Raw genomic sequence first — 13,977 nt, forward strand, 5'->3', positions numbered from 1 at the left:
ACACACACATGCAGCACACACGCGCACACACACACTCTGTATGTACAAATGTACACATTCTGCAGAGCTACCCCTGGAGCATTGAGAGGATCTCAGCTCCATCTACTGGTGGCATTGTGAATGGGCTGCTCCACTGTGGCTGAGGGGAAATAAATACCAACTCAGTTCCCTAAAATCATTTTCTCCAGCATCTATGCCAAGCATCCCTCCTTCCAGTTCCACCTTCTTCAAGCCAATAAATTAATCTGACATGATTAGTTACAGTTTGCCAGTGCAGCAGTACAGTATCTTTTATCATCCACAAAGGCCTTATTTTACACCAAAGGAGGAGGAAGGTAGTTTCAAATTAGATTTGATCCACACACATACATACACATCAAGTCTGCGAAAGTCAGCCGCAGTCATCTTGAACTCACCTATTGACAGTTTTTAAATGTTCAGTGTATTTCAGTGGCATCTATTGGTGAGGGTTGTGAATTGCAACCAGTGACTCACGGTGCATTCACATGCTCCTTGGATGGTCCCATTCTCAAGTTGTGAAGTCGTTCTTCCAACTTTGGTGTGTTCATGTGCTTGCTCATGTACACTTTCTTTTTCTTTTTGCAAAAAAGATATAAGGAATAAATAAACATTCTGATAATTCCGACACCACATGAATGTACCATCAGCAGTGTTGGGCAGTAACACCTTAATAGTAACGCGTTACTGTAATAATATTACTTTTCCCAGTAACTAGTAGTGTAACTATCCAACAAAGGTTAAAGTCAAGACCAATTGGACTTGGTTGAAGATACTAGAAGACGTTTCGTCCCTCATCCAAGAGACTTCTTCAGTTCTGACTGACTGGTAGGGAAACTCAGCTATGTAACCTCAGTGGGGTCGTTTGCCAGGATCGTTGATACCGCTGGTTCGTTAGTGTTCATGGCTGTTGTAACAACAGTCGTTATGGTCGTTATGACTACCTGAGGCCAGGTAGTCACAAGAAGATGTCCACAACAACAGTTTGGCCTTCTTGGACTGCGCTGTACACATTGAAGAGGACAGGAGCCTGCAAATTGGTGTATACAGAAAACCCACACACACAGACCAATACCTACTCTTTGATTCCCACCACCCACTGGAACACAAGCTAGGGGTCATGAGAACAGTGCACCACAGAGCGGACAATATACCAACAAGAGAAGAAGCCAGAGAGAAGGAACAGAACCACCTGAAGGGGGCACTTACAGCCTGTGGATACCCTAAATGGGCCTTTGTGAAAACAGCTACAAGATCAAGGAAGAACAACACTACGGGGGATGAGGAAAAGAAGGTCAAACGCAACAACATTATGATTCCATATGTGTCTGGAGTATCAGAGGAACTCAGGAGGATTTTCAACAAACACAGCATCCCTGTGTTTTTTTTAAACCCAAGAACACGCTAAGACAGATGCTGGTACACCTCAAAGACTGCACAACCAAACACAAGAAAAACAATCTAGTGTATGCGGTCCAATGCAGTGAGGAATGCACAGACCTGTATATTGGGGAGACTAAACAACCACTACACAAACTCATGGCTCAACACAGAAGGGCCAACTCCTCAGGTCAAGACTCTGCAGTCTACTTACATCTGAAAGACAAAAGACACTCGTTTGAGGACCACCAGGTGCACATTTTAGACAGAGAAGATGGATGGTTTGAAAGACGTGTCAAAGGAAGCCATCTGCCCCCGGGTTGAGAAGCCGTGGCTGAACAGAGGAGGGGGCAGATGGCCCCTCTACGCCACCACTAATCCCCCACTTACAATGCTGTCCTTTCATCACTTCCCAGGAAACTTAACAAACGTAACCTATTGGCCTCAGGTGAAGATGCCAACAATGGTCGTTCAGACTTGGCCTCAGGTAGTCCTAACGACCATAACGACTGTCGTTACAACAGCCAGGAACACTAACGAACTAGCAGTATCGACGAACCTGGCAAACAACCCCACTGAGGTTAAATAGCTGAGTTTTTATTACAAGTTACTAATGCAAGTAAGTCTGTGTTACTCATTACTGAATGCACCATCCTTGACGTGAATCCACGACTGTGCAGCAGCTCAGAGGCACCGGCCGCTGATGGCCAAAACTAAAGGAACAGAGGAGAACGAGGGAGAAAGGTGTCTTTCCACAGCTGTAAGTAACTGCTGCCATTATTGTGTCACAGTCTAAGGTGCAAAGAACATTGTTGTCTATTATAAACTCTGTGCGACCAGCAAAAATCTTTCAACTGCGAACATTTCTACATCTGATTTATTGAAGCATCTGCTGCAGCAGCACAGCTACGTGAAACTTACAGAAAGAAACTCTGGCAGCTACTGCCACTGATGCTTGGACTCGTTGGGAGAGAGTGGCGTTAACGTAACGTTTTGTAAAAATACTGAATACTGCTCTTATATATACACTACATGTGCAGTAAAACAGCTGTAAGATTTAATTGCTTTATTTTATTATTTCAGCCGGTGGCATTAAGAAATGTTAGGCCTAGGCTATATGCTTTGTGAAAAGCATATAGACTGCTTTGTTTGGGGGTGAAAGGGGGTGGTAGTAAAAACAGTGTTTCTAATAATTAGCCTATATTTGGATAATTATCAACTGACTGCTACATATTGATTTTCAAATTTTTTACTAGGCATATTTAAATTTGTGTAGCACCTCCTTGTTGCTCCCTCTTTCTCTCTCTGTCTCTGTCATGAACACCGCTGCACAAACCTGTCCAAAGTTAGAATACCCCCCCCCGTCATTCTAGGGGAAACACTGGAAAGTAATATAGTAACGTAACTAGTTACTTTTATCACCCAGTAATAAGTAAGTTTTAAGTAATAATATTACTTTTTTAAGGAGTAATAAGGAACTAGTAATATATTAAAATTTCTGAGTAACTTGTCACCGCTCACCCCTCCCTTTCTATACGTGCAGGAGAAGCTACAGTGGCCGATGCGCTCTGTTGGCTATTGTGCTAAATAATATGTGTGGTCCTCCATTTGTCCAAATTTCTCTTCCTTGCTTCCTTCTAACAAACCAGTCGACTACTACTACTACTTCTATTAACGTTACTTCTTCTTCTTCTTCTTTGCATGTATTCAACGTAATGACAAAACATGCTCTGGAGAAACTTTTGGCAACAAAACATGGCAAAGTCTATGTAAATTTCTATGTCGATAGAAATGGTTCAATCTAAGGTAATAAAAACGTAACAGTTCATTATGTTAGGTCTTTAGACACCACTGAAAGCATAATTATGGATATTATATTGCATTTCTGTCAATAGGTCCTCCTAAATGTTACACACTGGACCTTTAAGTTGATTTGATGAAAACAATCAGTTGCTTATTCAACAGTTATGGAGCAACATTCATTCAAAGTAATTTTTCTGTCCACTTGACGAATGTAATTTTCACTCTCTTTTAGCTCTTTTGTTGGTCTCTACCAACTCCTGGGAGCATTTAGTAGCTAAATGCTCCATATGTTCACCATCTAGTCACTAACTGTGAGCTGAAACTTGCAATAAAGCTCCGTAAAGCTAAGATTCAGGTCCTGGGTTGACAAAGTTTGTTCCAATATTTTAAAGGTATTGAATGCTGAGCCACACGTGACAATGTTTTCAATCCCTTCTCTACGATTTTTGTCAAACTAGAGTGTGTCGGGATATTCCAGTGATTTGAGATTGCACTTCCATATCCTGATTTTCAGTATCAAGTATAAGTATAAAAAAACTAAAAAACGATTCTACATTGCCCATCATGCAACATTTTCTTTCATTAGAGCCTCTCTGCCTGGTAAATTGAGAGCCAAATAAAATGCTACTAACTAATAATCCTTTCTCAACATTACGTTGTGTGGTTCGCTTCCAATGTCCAGTTAGGGAGTTTTTTTACATGATCTGCTGTCATTGTTTATTCCATATTTCCATTTTTAGCTTCCTTTATTGAATACCATTTCCCATAAGCCCTAGACCCTCATGGGTCAAACTTCACGGCTCAATGGATGAGGCCAGTCCATGGGTGACTTAAGGGGCTATGGCTATGCCTCTGCCTCTGATTGGCTAGTACTTTTTTGGTTAATCAATCAAAGGCAGAAAAGGGGGCAGGACTTGAAGCAAAGCTGGTGTGCATCAAGTGAGAGTTGTCGAAAACCTGGTGGGGAAAAAAGAGCAGCCGGACACAGAGGAGTGAATAGTGCAGAAGACAGCAAAGATTACAGCTAAAAAGCTGGAAACATTACATTGTTGAATTGTATTCGATGTGGACGAAAACAAGCTACAATGACAAGATTTCAACTTCTAATATTAGGTGCAGTACTGTATGATGATTTGTCTTAGAATATGGAAAGTAAAACGAAGGAACATACTTAATTAGAGAAGCTTGTGGAACAGAGGCTAGCACATGCATGACATCATGACTTTGAATCTCTATGCCCATGTCTTTTGTACTCTATGCCCCCAATTTGCAATCCAGGCTTTCTAATAAAAAATGGGTTGGGTATCAGGGTTGCAACCCAGCAAAGTAGTACTTTCTGTGACAAGCAAATTGAATTTGATGTGTCTTTAAAATGAAAACTAATCAATCACAAAAATAAATGAAAATGTTTTCTGTGGGATCAGTTCCATCATCTCTAAGGTAATTTCAGCTAACATGACAATTTTTATTACCCATAATGCATTTTTTCTTGATGGTGGCAATGTCTTTGAGGACAAGTTGTTAAAAGGGATCTTCTGAGGTCATATAAAGTCAGCATTGACTTGTAGGACATTTAGGTTGTGAATGCACATCATACAAAACTATGTTACAGAGCTACAGTCACACTCCATTATTTTGACAGTCTCATGTAGATGTAGCACTTCTAGTTAGATTCTGCTGGCAGTGTGCTTTTCCTATTCTTATCACCGCCGACAGCATAACAGCAGAATAATAAAATCTATTGTGTAGCTACTTGTAAAATGCTCCTCCCAACAGCAAGAGCTTGTGGGTCATTTGCTAAGATTAAGTTTTTAGTTGACGTGGAAAAATATTGCATGACACTCAACGTTTCAATGCACGGGATTCAGATAACATTCACAGAATATTTACACAGGTAAAGTGGGGACTAGATAACTGTCTCTCTGAATCAGCATATAGCAGTTATGAGTCTATATATATCTGCATGTGTTAAGGTTCTCCCATCATCCCACAACTACAGACAAATACATCACTTTGTTATCAATCGAAACAGCTGCTCAAGAACAGATTGTAAAATGGTAATAAGCTGCAGAGGACCTGCAGAGAACAGTGACAAGACAAATCCTCCTCTTAGGAAGATCTTTTTAGAAACCACAGCGTGGTCCCTCACAGCCACTATCTCCACCTAGATCAGAAAATGAATTGCTGCAGGGCAAAGTATAAAGCAACACACTGGTCTTCTTTATTACATGATATCGAGCAACAACACAATAAATTCTAATTTTGTTGTTCATGCCAGTATTTTGTTTTTGTCAAGGAAGTTAGTTAATTTGTGTGTATTTGAGTCAGTGTTTTCCTTTTTCTGATGAAGAGAACATGGTGTACTGTTGGAGCAGAGATTTCCTTGATAACATCACTCTCTGGCATCGCACACACACAAACACAGTTACAGAGGGCGTAAAGAGAATAGTGAGGGGCTAATAGCTTCTCTAAGGATGAGATCCAACCTAATTTGCACCATGCTAATTCCCTGTGGCGAGTGCACCTACAAGACAACCATATTAATGTTCAGTGCGTGTACACAGTGTATGTATGTTGCTCTCAAGGATGGAAAGAGACTACAGTATGTGTGTAAATAAAAACAAAAAGAGACACAGAAAGGCAGACAGATGTGATTCAATGTTACCAATCTCTTTGATATCCACACTGTGGCGTTCTGTACCAGGCTGAGAAACACCCAAATTATTCTTTTCGTCTTTTATTCATGACCTGCGGGACATCCTGACTTACCCTCTTACTGCTTTGCTGCTAGTCAAACTCGATCTCCCTCCCCTCTGTCTCTCTCTCTACATCTTCTCTCCCTCTGCCTCTCTTGCATTCTCCTCATTCTTTCATTTCCCGTCTTATCATCCCCATGTGTGATATCTCACCAAGCTCATGCATTCATGAATGATGACTTATTTACATAAAATATATAGTGCAGTATTGGGGGTGGGGTAAAGAGGTAGCCCTAAGAGCATTAGCATGTTACAGATTACTGGTAATTATGCATTGATGGAAGTAATGTTGAGAAACTATTTGTGCTCATATTTTCATTTTATGACTGGTAAATGGGTTGTTGCCTTTACATTATAAGGACAATTAATTTCAAATGTATTGTAAGGTAAGGTAAGGTTGTTTATTAGTCATTATACAGCGCAAGGCTGCATAACAAAACTAAATTTGCTGTTTCTTCATGCTACACACACACAACATATAATTAAGTGTAGGCCTACATTAAAATATGGTAACATATAAAATAAAATAACAAATAGGCCTATGGGATAGTTATTTATATACATATACACATATACATTCTACATTGCATTTTTAGAATTTGCATCTGGGGTGAATGTAAACAGAAGAAACCAGATGATAATATGAAAGTTTCATCTTCACAATAAACAGTCTGACATTTGGGAAACAGAGTCCATCGTGACTGCATTTGAGCATCAAGCAGCATCGATGCAAAACACAGAGCCCACCTCCTCTGTCTTGCGCTGACAGCTCGGAACATGGAGCACCTGCCGAGTGCTTGATCCGGGAAGTTGATGGGGCAGGTCTCTGTATCGATTTGGGTACAACAGTCTCTGCATTCTGTTGTCTGATCAGTATGAGTCCCATTTTGTCCAGACCAGCTTTTTAAGAGTTGTATTTTAGTCCAAGCTGGGCCAGCATGGCTATTTTCCTGGCTCTCCTCTGAGCGATCACCGCACCCGCCGTTGCGCCTGGTCCGGTTGTTTGGGCCAGGTGGATCGTGGTCTGCTGCTCTTTAATCCAAAAAAAAAAAACGTATTCATGTTCCAATGACTGTATTTATGTCAGAGGTAACGCATGTTTAGGCAATAAATTTGGAGCTGATAAAAAACAAATGTTTAGCGAAATTTCAAGGAGCTGGCTGCGGCTTCTACAAGCGCTGCCAGTTGCCATAGCAATTGCGCTAACGATATTCAATTATATCTTAAAGTTACTGATTAAACATAAAACTTTTTAATGTATTCTGTGCAAGCTAGTCAGAAGATGGTGCGATATAGGTTTAAAATGTATTTTGTAAAATCATGACATTATTTAAAAACTGATTATCCAAAAATGAATTCACAATTTAAGCCTTTTAACCAATTCTCTCTGTTTTATTACATTTCCTGTTTGTATTGCACGGGCTCTATTCTGTTTTTTATTCAAACATTTTAGATCTTCATAGGTTAGTTAAGGTGAAATATCTCTCTGGGTTTATTTCAGGCAGGAGAGAATTTTTTGATTGTGTTTACCTGTCATAATCTTGTGCTACTGAAAGTTTAATGTCATCATGCTGTTTTCAGTCTAGACTATGAGGTGAAATAAGTCATTTAACCACAGTGCAAATCCAACATCTGGGGCAATAAATCATTGTGAACTACAACAGCTTTACCACTGCACACCATGAGGGATATCTTTTGGCTGTGTTCCTATTGACTAGCAAAAGCTATCAAATGAAAACATTCAGGGTCTCATATCTACATGTTATTGTACAGCAGTGTGCATATTGTAAGCTGCTGTGTTTGCCTCAAGGTCTTACAGTCCAGTAATCCAGCAAGTAATCAATAACTCACTTACTTACTATTACTCTCAAGAGTAAATAGAAATGTAGACACGTCTTCAAATGTACTTGCAGAAAGGTTTAATAGAGTGAATTGTTTATAGCTCATTTTATGGTCATTTGCATTTTTTCATTAAATGAAAAGGATATTTTGAACATTTTAAAGCATAAAGCCTGACTATCACTTAAACCAAGCTTATTTCAGTAAATTAGATAGTGTTTAATGCTTTTAAATGCACTGCAACTAAAATAAAGCTAATAATCAACTTTTAAATGTCAGTTAAAGAAACAGACACACAGAAATCCAACAATTACATATACAAGAGGAGCAGATAGCCAATCTGGAGGTATAAAACAATATTTTCACCATATAATTACTGATAATTCTTGAAAATGCTAATTATTACATTTGCTATACAATAAATTACCTGGCTTGTGTCATATTGGGTTTTCACACATTGGGACTTGAACCCTCAATGACATGGTCACAATCACTGGAAAGAACACATGAGATCAAAGTCTTGAGTTAAAATCTAATTGTGTCAACCCTTTTCCTCTGTGTGAAGTGAAGTGACCAGTGATGTGATGCTGTGAAGTCTGTGTTTCAAAGTCAGAACAAGGTTCATATTTAAGGGGAGATGTGATGTTGAAAACGTATTCATTGCGATCACCCAGTCTTCCATTTATTCATTGTGCTGAAATAGCATCACCCTACTGTTTACAGATACAGAATGTCCCATCTCTCCTGCTACAATTCATGGGTAAATTGTTTCACAACAGAGAACATGAATTTAGAGGTCTGAGTGAACCAAATTTGTGTAAATGTCAACTGTGTATTGTTGACTAACAATCGATAAAGGCAGACATTTGAGGCATTTGGTCTTTTCAGGGCCAAAGTATAATTCAATAATATTCACACTGAGTTCTTGAGTAATTGCTATTGATGGCTACTGATAGCCTGACAATGAGCTTGGACAGACTGTTCTGTAGATTTGTTGCTTCTGAAGTGCATCAAGTCACACTGTTAGTCTATGCAAGGTTGTTTTTACTTTTTGGTCAGCAATTTTTCAAAATGTATTTGATAACAAAATGAGGTCCAGATTGCCCTTTTCTGGAGTTACGGAAGTATTAGCCAGTTCATAAGCAGTGCATTGTCTCATTTAGCTAACAGTACAGGTGTTTGTTCATTTTCCAACTGTCCTTCCTTTGCTGGGTCACATAGCACCACACAGGCAACAAGGTCCTATTTGACAGGTGCGGTACCCAGAAATCACCTCTCACCTTGTTTTGTGCCTCTGTGTCCCTTCGGTGATGTACGTGTTGAGGCAAAAATATGTATGTGTCGCTAAGCTCCCAGCTGTGTGGGAGGCCCTAAGCCCTTTAACGCTGTCACTTCTGCAGCTAACAACAATCACTCTCGTCACTTACCATAATTAGAGAGGGGACAAGATGTCATGTCACTCTGCCCACACTGTGGAGTATCTGCTGTTTGCAGCGTCCACAAGCTGTGGCCACACATCCAGAGGTCTCACACATGGGACCTTATATTCTGTTCCATCTGCCGGATACAAAAGGTATGAAAAATGAGAAATGATGTGCGATTTCTTGAGGACAATGGTCAGTTTCCATAACAATTGCGCAAGACTTTTGAAAGCTCTGACAGCTCAGTTATTTTTATACTGCTTATCATTGCCGAGGAAAGCTTTGTGGCGGCAGTAATACCCGACATAGGTGATTAGAATTTGGCCCTTTGGTATCACTCATATCAGAATCAGAATCAGAAGATTCAGAAGAATCAGAATCAGAAGGAGCTTTATTGCCAAGTAGTGTTTTACACAGACGAGGAATTTGCTGTGGTGATAAGGTGCTACATGTAGACAAACATACAGTCGACATAAATAAATGAAGAAATATATAAATATGGAATGGAAGAACAACGTTGCAGATATATACATGTGCATTATTCTGGGTCTGTGCAGTGCAGAAGTAACGCAACAGAAGAAAATACTGTGTACATATAAATATGTAAACTAACAACATAAAAATATTCAACAACAAAGATCAACAATCAACAACAAATATGTGCAACGTGCCAGGTCTGTGCCCGACACGAGATGAAACAGTATTTAGATGTGCAGAGACATTTTTATCATTTGCAAGGGGGACCCGGGCCTTGTTAATGAGGCTAGCTGCAGACGGGAAGAAACTGTTTTTGTGGCAAGAGGTTTGGGTCCTGATGGACCGCAGCCTCCTGCCAGAGGGGAGAGTCTGAAACAGTTTGTGTCCGGGGTGGGAGGGGTCAGCTGCAATCTTTCCTGCTCACCTCAGAGTCCTTGAGGCGTGCAGGTCCAGAAGAGAAGGAAGATTGCAGCCAATCACTTTCTCTGCAGAGCGAATTATGCGCTGCAGCCTGCCCTTGTCCCTGGTAGTGGCAGCAGCATACAAGATGGTGATGAAGGAGGTGAGAATGGACTCAATGATGGCAGTGTAGAAGTGCACCATCATTGTCTTTGGCAGGCTGAACTTCTTCAGCTGCCACAGGAAGTACATCCTCTGCTGGGCCTTCTTGGTGAGGGAGGTGATGTTCAGTTCCCACTTGAGGTCCTGGGAGATGATGGTGCCCAGGAAGCGGAAGGAGTCCACAGTGGTGACAGGAAATCACACAGGATGATGGGGGAGGGTGGGGTTGGGCTCTTCACAGCTGATCAGCACAGTGCTTCAGGGTGGATGGGGAGACAGAGTCCACCCAGCTGCTTTGCGGGGTTTCTGCCTCCTGAAAAGACCGTCGACTTCCCTCTCTGTGATGGAGAGAGGAGGGGAGGGGGTGGAGCTGGCCAGCTCTGAGGAGGGAGGGGAAGAAGTGGTGGACTGAGGCTGAAGCTGAGCGGAGGAGTCACGGGGGATGGTGTCCGATTGACTCTCAAAGCGGCAGTAGAACTGGTTCAGCTCATTTGCCAGGCGAGAATCGTTTATGGAGTGGAGGACTTTGGGTTTATAGTTTGTGATCTGTCTTAACCCCCTCCAGACAGAAGTGGCACCGTTTGCAGAGAACTGGTGTTGTAGTCTCTCTGCGTACAGTCGTTTAGCTTCTCGCACCTCCTTGCTAAACCTGTACTTTAACGCCCTGCACCCAGCCCTATCACCACTCCTAAATGCCTCCTCCTTTTCCAACATCAGCTGTCTGAGCTTAGCTGCAAACCAGGGTTTGTCATTGTTATTATTCACCCTGGTCTGTGTTGGAATGCAGCTGTCCTCACAGAAGCTGATGCAGGACGTCACAGCCTCTGTAAACTGATCCAGATTGTTGGTAGCCTGCTTGAAAACATCCCAATCAGTGCAGTCCAAACATGCCTGAAAATCCTCAAAAGCTTCACTAGTCTACTTCTTTGATGTCCTCACTACAGGTTTACAGAGCTTTAGTTTTTGCTTGTAAGCAGGAATCAGATGGACCATCACGTGATCAGAGTATCCCAGTGGAGCGCGTGACGCCGTGATAGCCACTGCTAACTGTGGTGTAGCAGTGATCCAAAGTATTCCCCTCTCTGGTTGGACCCTTTATAAACTGTCTGTATTTGGGGAGTTCTTGGCTGAGATTATTTCCCCAGTTAAAGTCACCGAGAACAATAACAAGGGAGTCCGGGTTTGTCTGCTCCACACACAGCATCTGGTCGGCCAGCATGGTCTGTGCGTCCTGAATATTGGAGTGCGGCAAGATGTAAACACCGACCAGAGTGAATGAAGAAAACTCACGGGGGGAGTAAAACGGTTTACAGTTAATGATAAGAAATCCCAGATTAGGAGAACAGTGCTGCTGAATCAGTCACGTCATGTACAGTTGGAAGCCTGGTCTCCGTGAAGCACAGAACAGAAGATGAATAAAAGTCTCTGTTTTTTCCCACCAGAAGCTGAAGTTCGTCCAGTTTGTTGCACAGTGAGTGCACGTTGGAGAGAAATATTGCCGGTAGCGGTGTGCGGAGTCCCCGCCGGCGAAGACGCCCAAGCGACCCGCTGTTTTGGTTTAACGAGTGGCCCTGTTAACTGGGGGCCGTCAGCCGAATGCGTCTGTGGTTGTCGCAGATTCGACATCTGTTGAAAACAGGAAGCGAATACCTCTTTCTGTAGTTGTTCATTAAAGAGTCAAAACATACCTTTCTGATTTGTCTTTGCAGTCGTGTGTGTAAACCGGTCACATACCACTTTGTCACACTTTGAACGTTGCTTGTTGTTACGGAAAATGTTGAAAACAGGAAGAGGGCAAGTTGCTCTTCCTGTGAATGTCAAACATTATCTCTAATAAATGTTGTAATTACACATATTTGTCTTTGGAGTCTGTGTCAGTAAACACATGTCATGTAGAAAAACGATTCAGCATTTTAAAATGAATAAAATAAAAGTTATTTTTATCACAGGATTCGAACTCAGATCAATGTGGGAAAATAAATCAAACTTGGGTTAATATTCCACTAGCCTACGCTGTCATCACCCAGCAATCACTCTTTAAAACGGGAGACACAGATCAACCTGTGACCACCAGGGGCGTTTCCAGGCTCTTTGTTACGATGGGTGTGGTGTCGGGACAGAGTGTACCCAAATGATACGCTAAGGTTTAACTGGTTTTATTGGGAAAAAAGGGGTTGAGGGACTGGAGTCGAGGGAGAGGTGAATGCCGGGGAAATGCAGGCACGGGGAACCGAGGAGACTGAGACCAGAGAGCCAGGGGGACACTGGGGGCCAAGGAAGATAGGAGGCACGGGAGGACTGGGAGGACGCCGTGGGGGGAAGCCCGAGGGGAGAGGGCAGGTGAGCGAGCACAGCTGATTAGACGGAGGATGAGGGTGAGGGTGAGTGAACCTGGGGAGAGACAGACAGAAAGACAGGGTTAGTGACACTGCGGGGACAAGGCACAGGGAAATAAACAAGATGCTGAATGCGTGCGAGAGCTTGAGTGATCGAGTGGCACCAGGTTTGGAGCAACGACGATCAAGCAGAGGTAGTGTGGAGAACCGGGGTTGAAGTACTGGCAGAAGTGGAGTTCATTGCTGGCAGGTGTGGCAGGCAGAGGAGGAGGTTGACGAGATGCAGGTGCGGGTCGTTGGCTGGACTCAGGAGCAGAGGGAGAGAGAGAGAGAGAGAGAGAGAGAGCACACAGGGGAGGAGACACAGAGTGGCAGGCAGAGAACAGAGAAAACCAGGGAAAAAACAGAATCACAGACAAAAAAGGAGAAAAAACCAGGACACTCACCATCAACCAGGCTGCCACCACAACACTCTTGAAACATTGGGGGCTTAGCCCAGCCCAGAGATCTTTCATGTTTTCACCTGTTTTCACCCCCCACCTCCCGTTGCCACCTACCCAAAGTTTGTCTATAAAGCAACAGTAAATTAATTTTTTTGCACCAATTTATAGAGGAAATGTTTGATGTGACAATTCAAAATAAAATAAAATATAGGGCTAGTAAGAGATGTGATTGGGCCAGCCCAATGTCAGTGTAGGCCTATGCTTTATGGGCCCATCATGGCCCATTTTTTAAAAACAGTTAGACTTTAATAAATAAATAACTTATGTGACACCAGCCCCAAAAGTTCCACGGCCCACCGGTGCCCGGTATGCCAGATTACCAGTCCACCCCTGAGGCTACCCCATTTAGACCGTCTGAGAGACACAGAGCCCGACTGGGACTGTAACCTACTGGATGAGACTGCTCTTCATCAGAGGAAAAAAACCAAACCAGAAAACAATTGTGATCAGACAGAAATATATAATAATAATAATAATCTTTATTTGTATAGCACTTTTCAAAAACAAGTTACAAAGTGCTTTAACAAGTGTAAAGAAAATAATACCCAAGAGACAATAATACAAAAACAATACAAGATAAAAGCATGAAAACATTGAAAAGACTAAAATACAGATAAATATAAAATTAGTAAAATACAATAAAATAAAAGGGATAAAATAAAGTCAAATAAGATCGGGAAAGGCTCTCCTATAAAAGTATGTTTTAAGAAGGGACTTCACTGACTCAGCCGACCTGATTTCCTCGGGCAGGCTGTTCCAGAGCCTCGGGGCCCTGACAGCAAACGCTCTGTCCCCTTTAGTTTTCAGTCGAGACTCTGGAACAGACAACAGACCTCTGCCCGAGGATCTCAAGGTACGTGCTGGTGTGTATGGGACTAAAAGT

The 13,977-nt window shown here is 42.1% G+C and overlaps 2 long non-coding RNA genes across 2 annotated transcripts; both read right to left on the bottom strand.

Annotated features, from left to right (window-relative positions):
- Positions 1–8,009: 8,009 nt before the first annotated feature.
- LOC123974253 lies at positions 8,010–12,008 on the bottom strand. Its single transcript, XR_006825794.1, has 3 exons — positions 11,944–12,008; positions 9,224–9,353; positions 8,010–8,289 (listed from the first exon to the last, which is right to left on the bottom strand). It is a non-coding gene; the product is annotated as an uncharacterized LOC123974253 (long non-coding RNA).
- A 387-nt stretch (positions 12,009–12,395) lies between these two features.
- Positions 12,396–12,890, bottom strand: LOC123973243. The gene is made up of 2 exons (XR_006825568.1): positions 12,756–12,890; positions 12,396–12,646 (listed from the first exon to the last, which is right to left on the bottom strand). It is a non-coding gene; the product is annotated as an uncharacterized LOC123973243 (long non-coding RNA).
- Positions 12,891–13,977: the final 1,087 nt, after the last annotated feature.

This window comes from Micropterus dolomieu, linkage group LG07 (assembly GCF_021292245.1).
Source record: "Micropterus dolomieu isolate WLL.071019.BEF.003 ecotype Adirondacks linkage group LG07, ASM2129224v1, whole genome shotgun sequence".
Lineage (NCBI taxonomy): Eukaryota > Metazoa > Chordata > Actinopteri > Centrarchiformes > Centrarchidae > Micropterus > Micropterus dolomieu.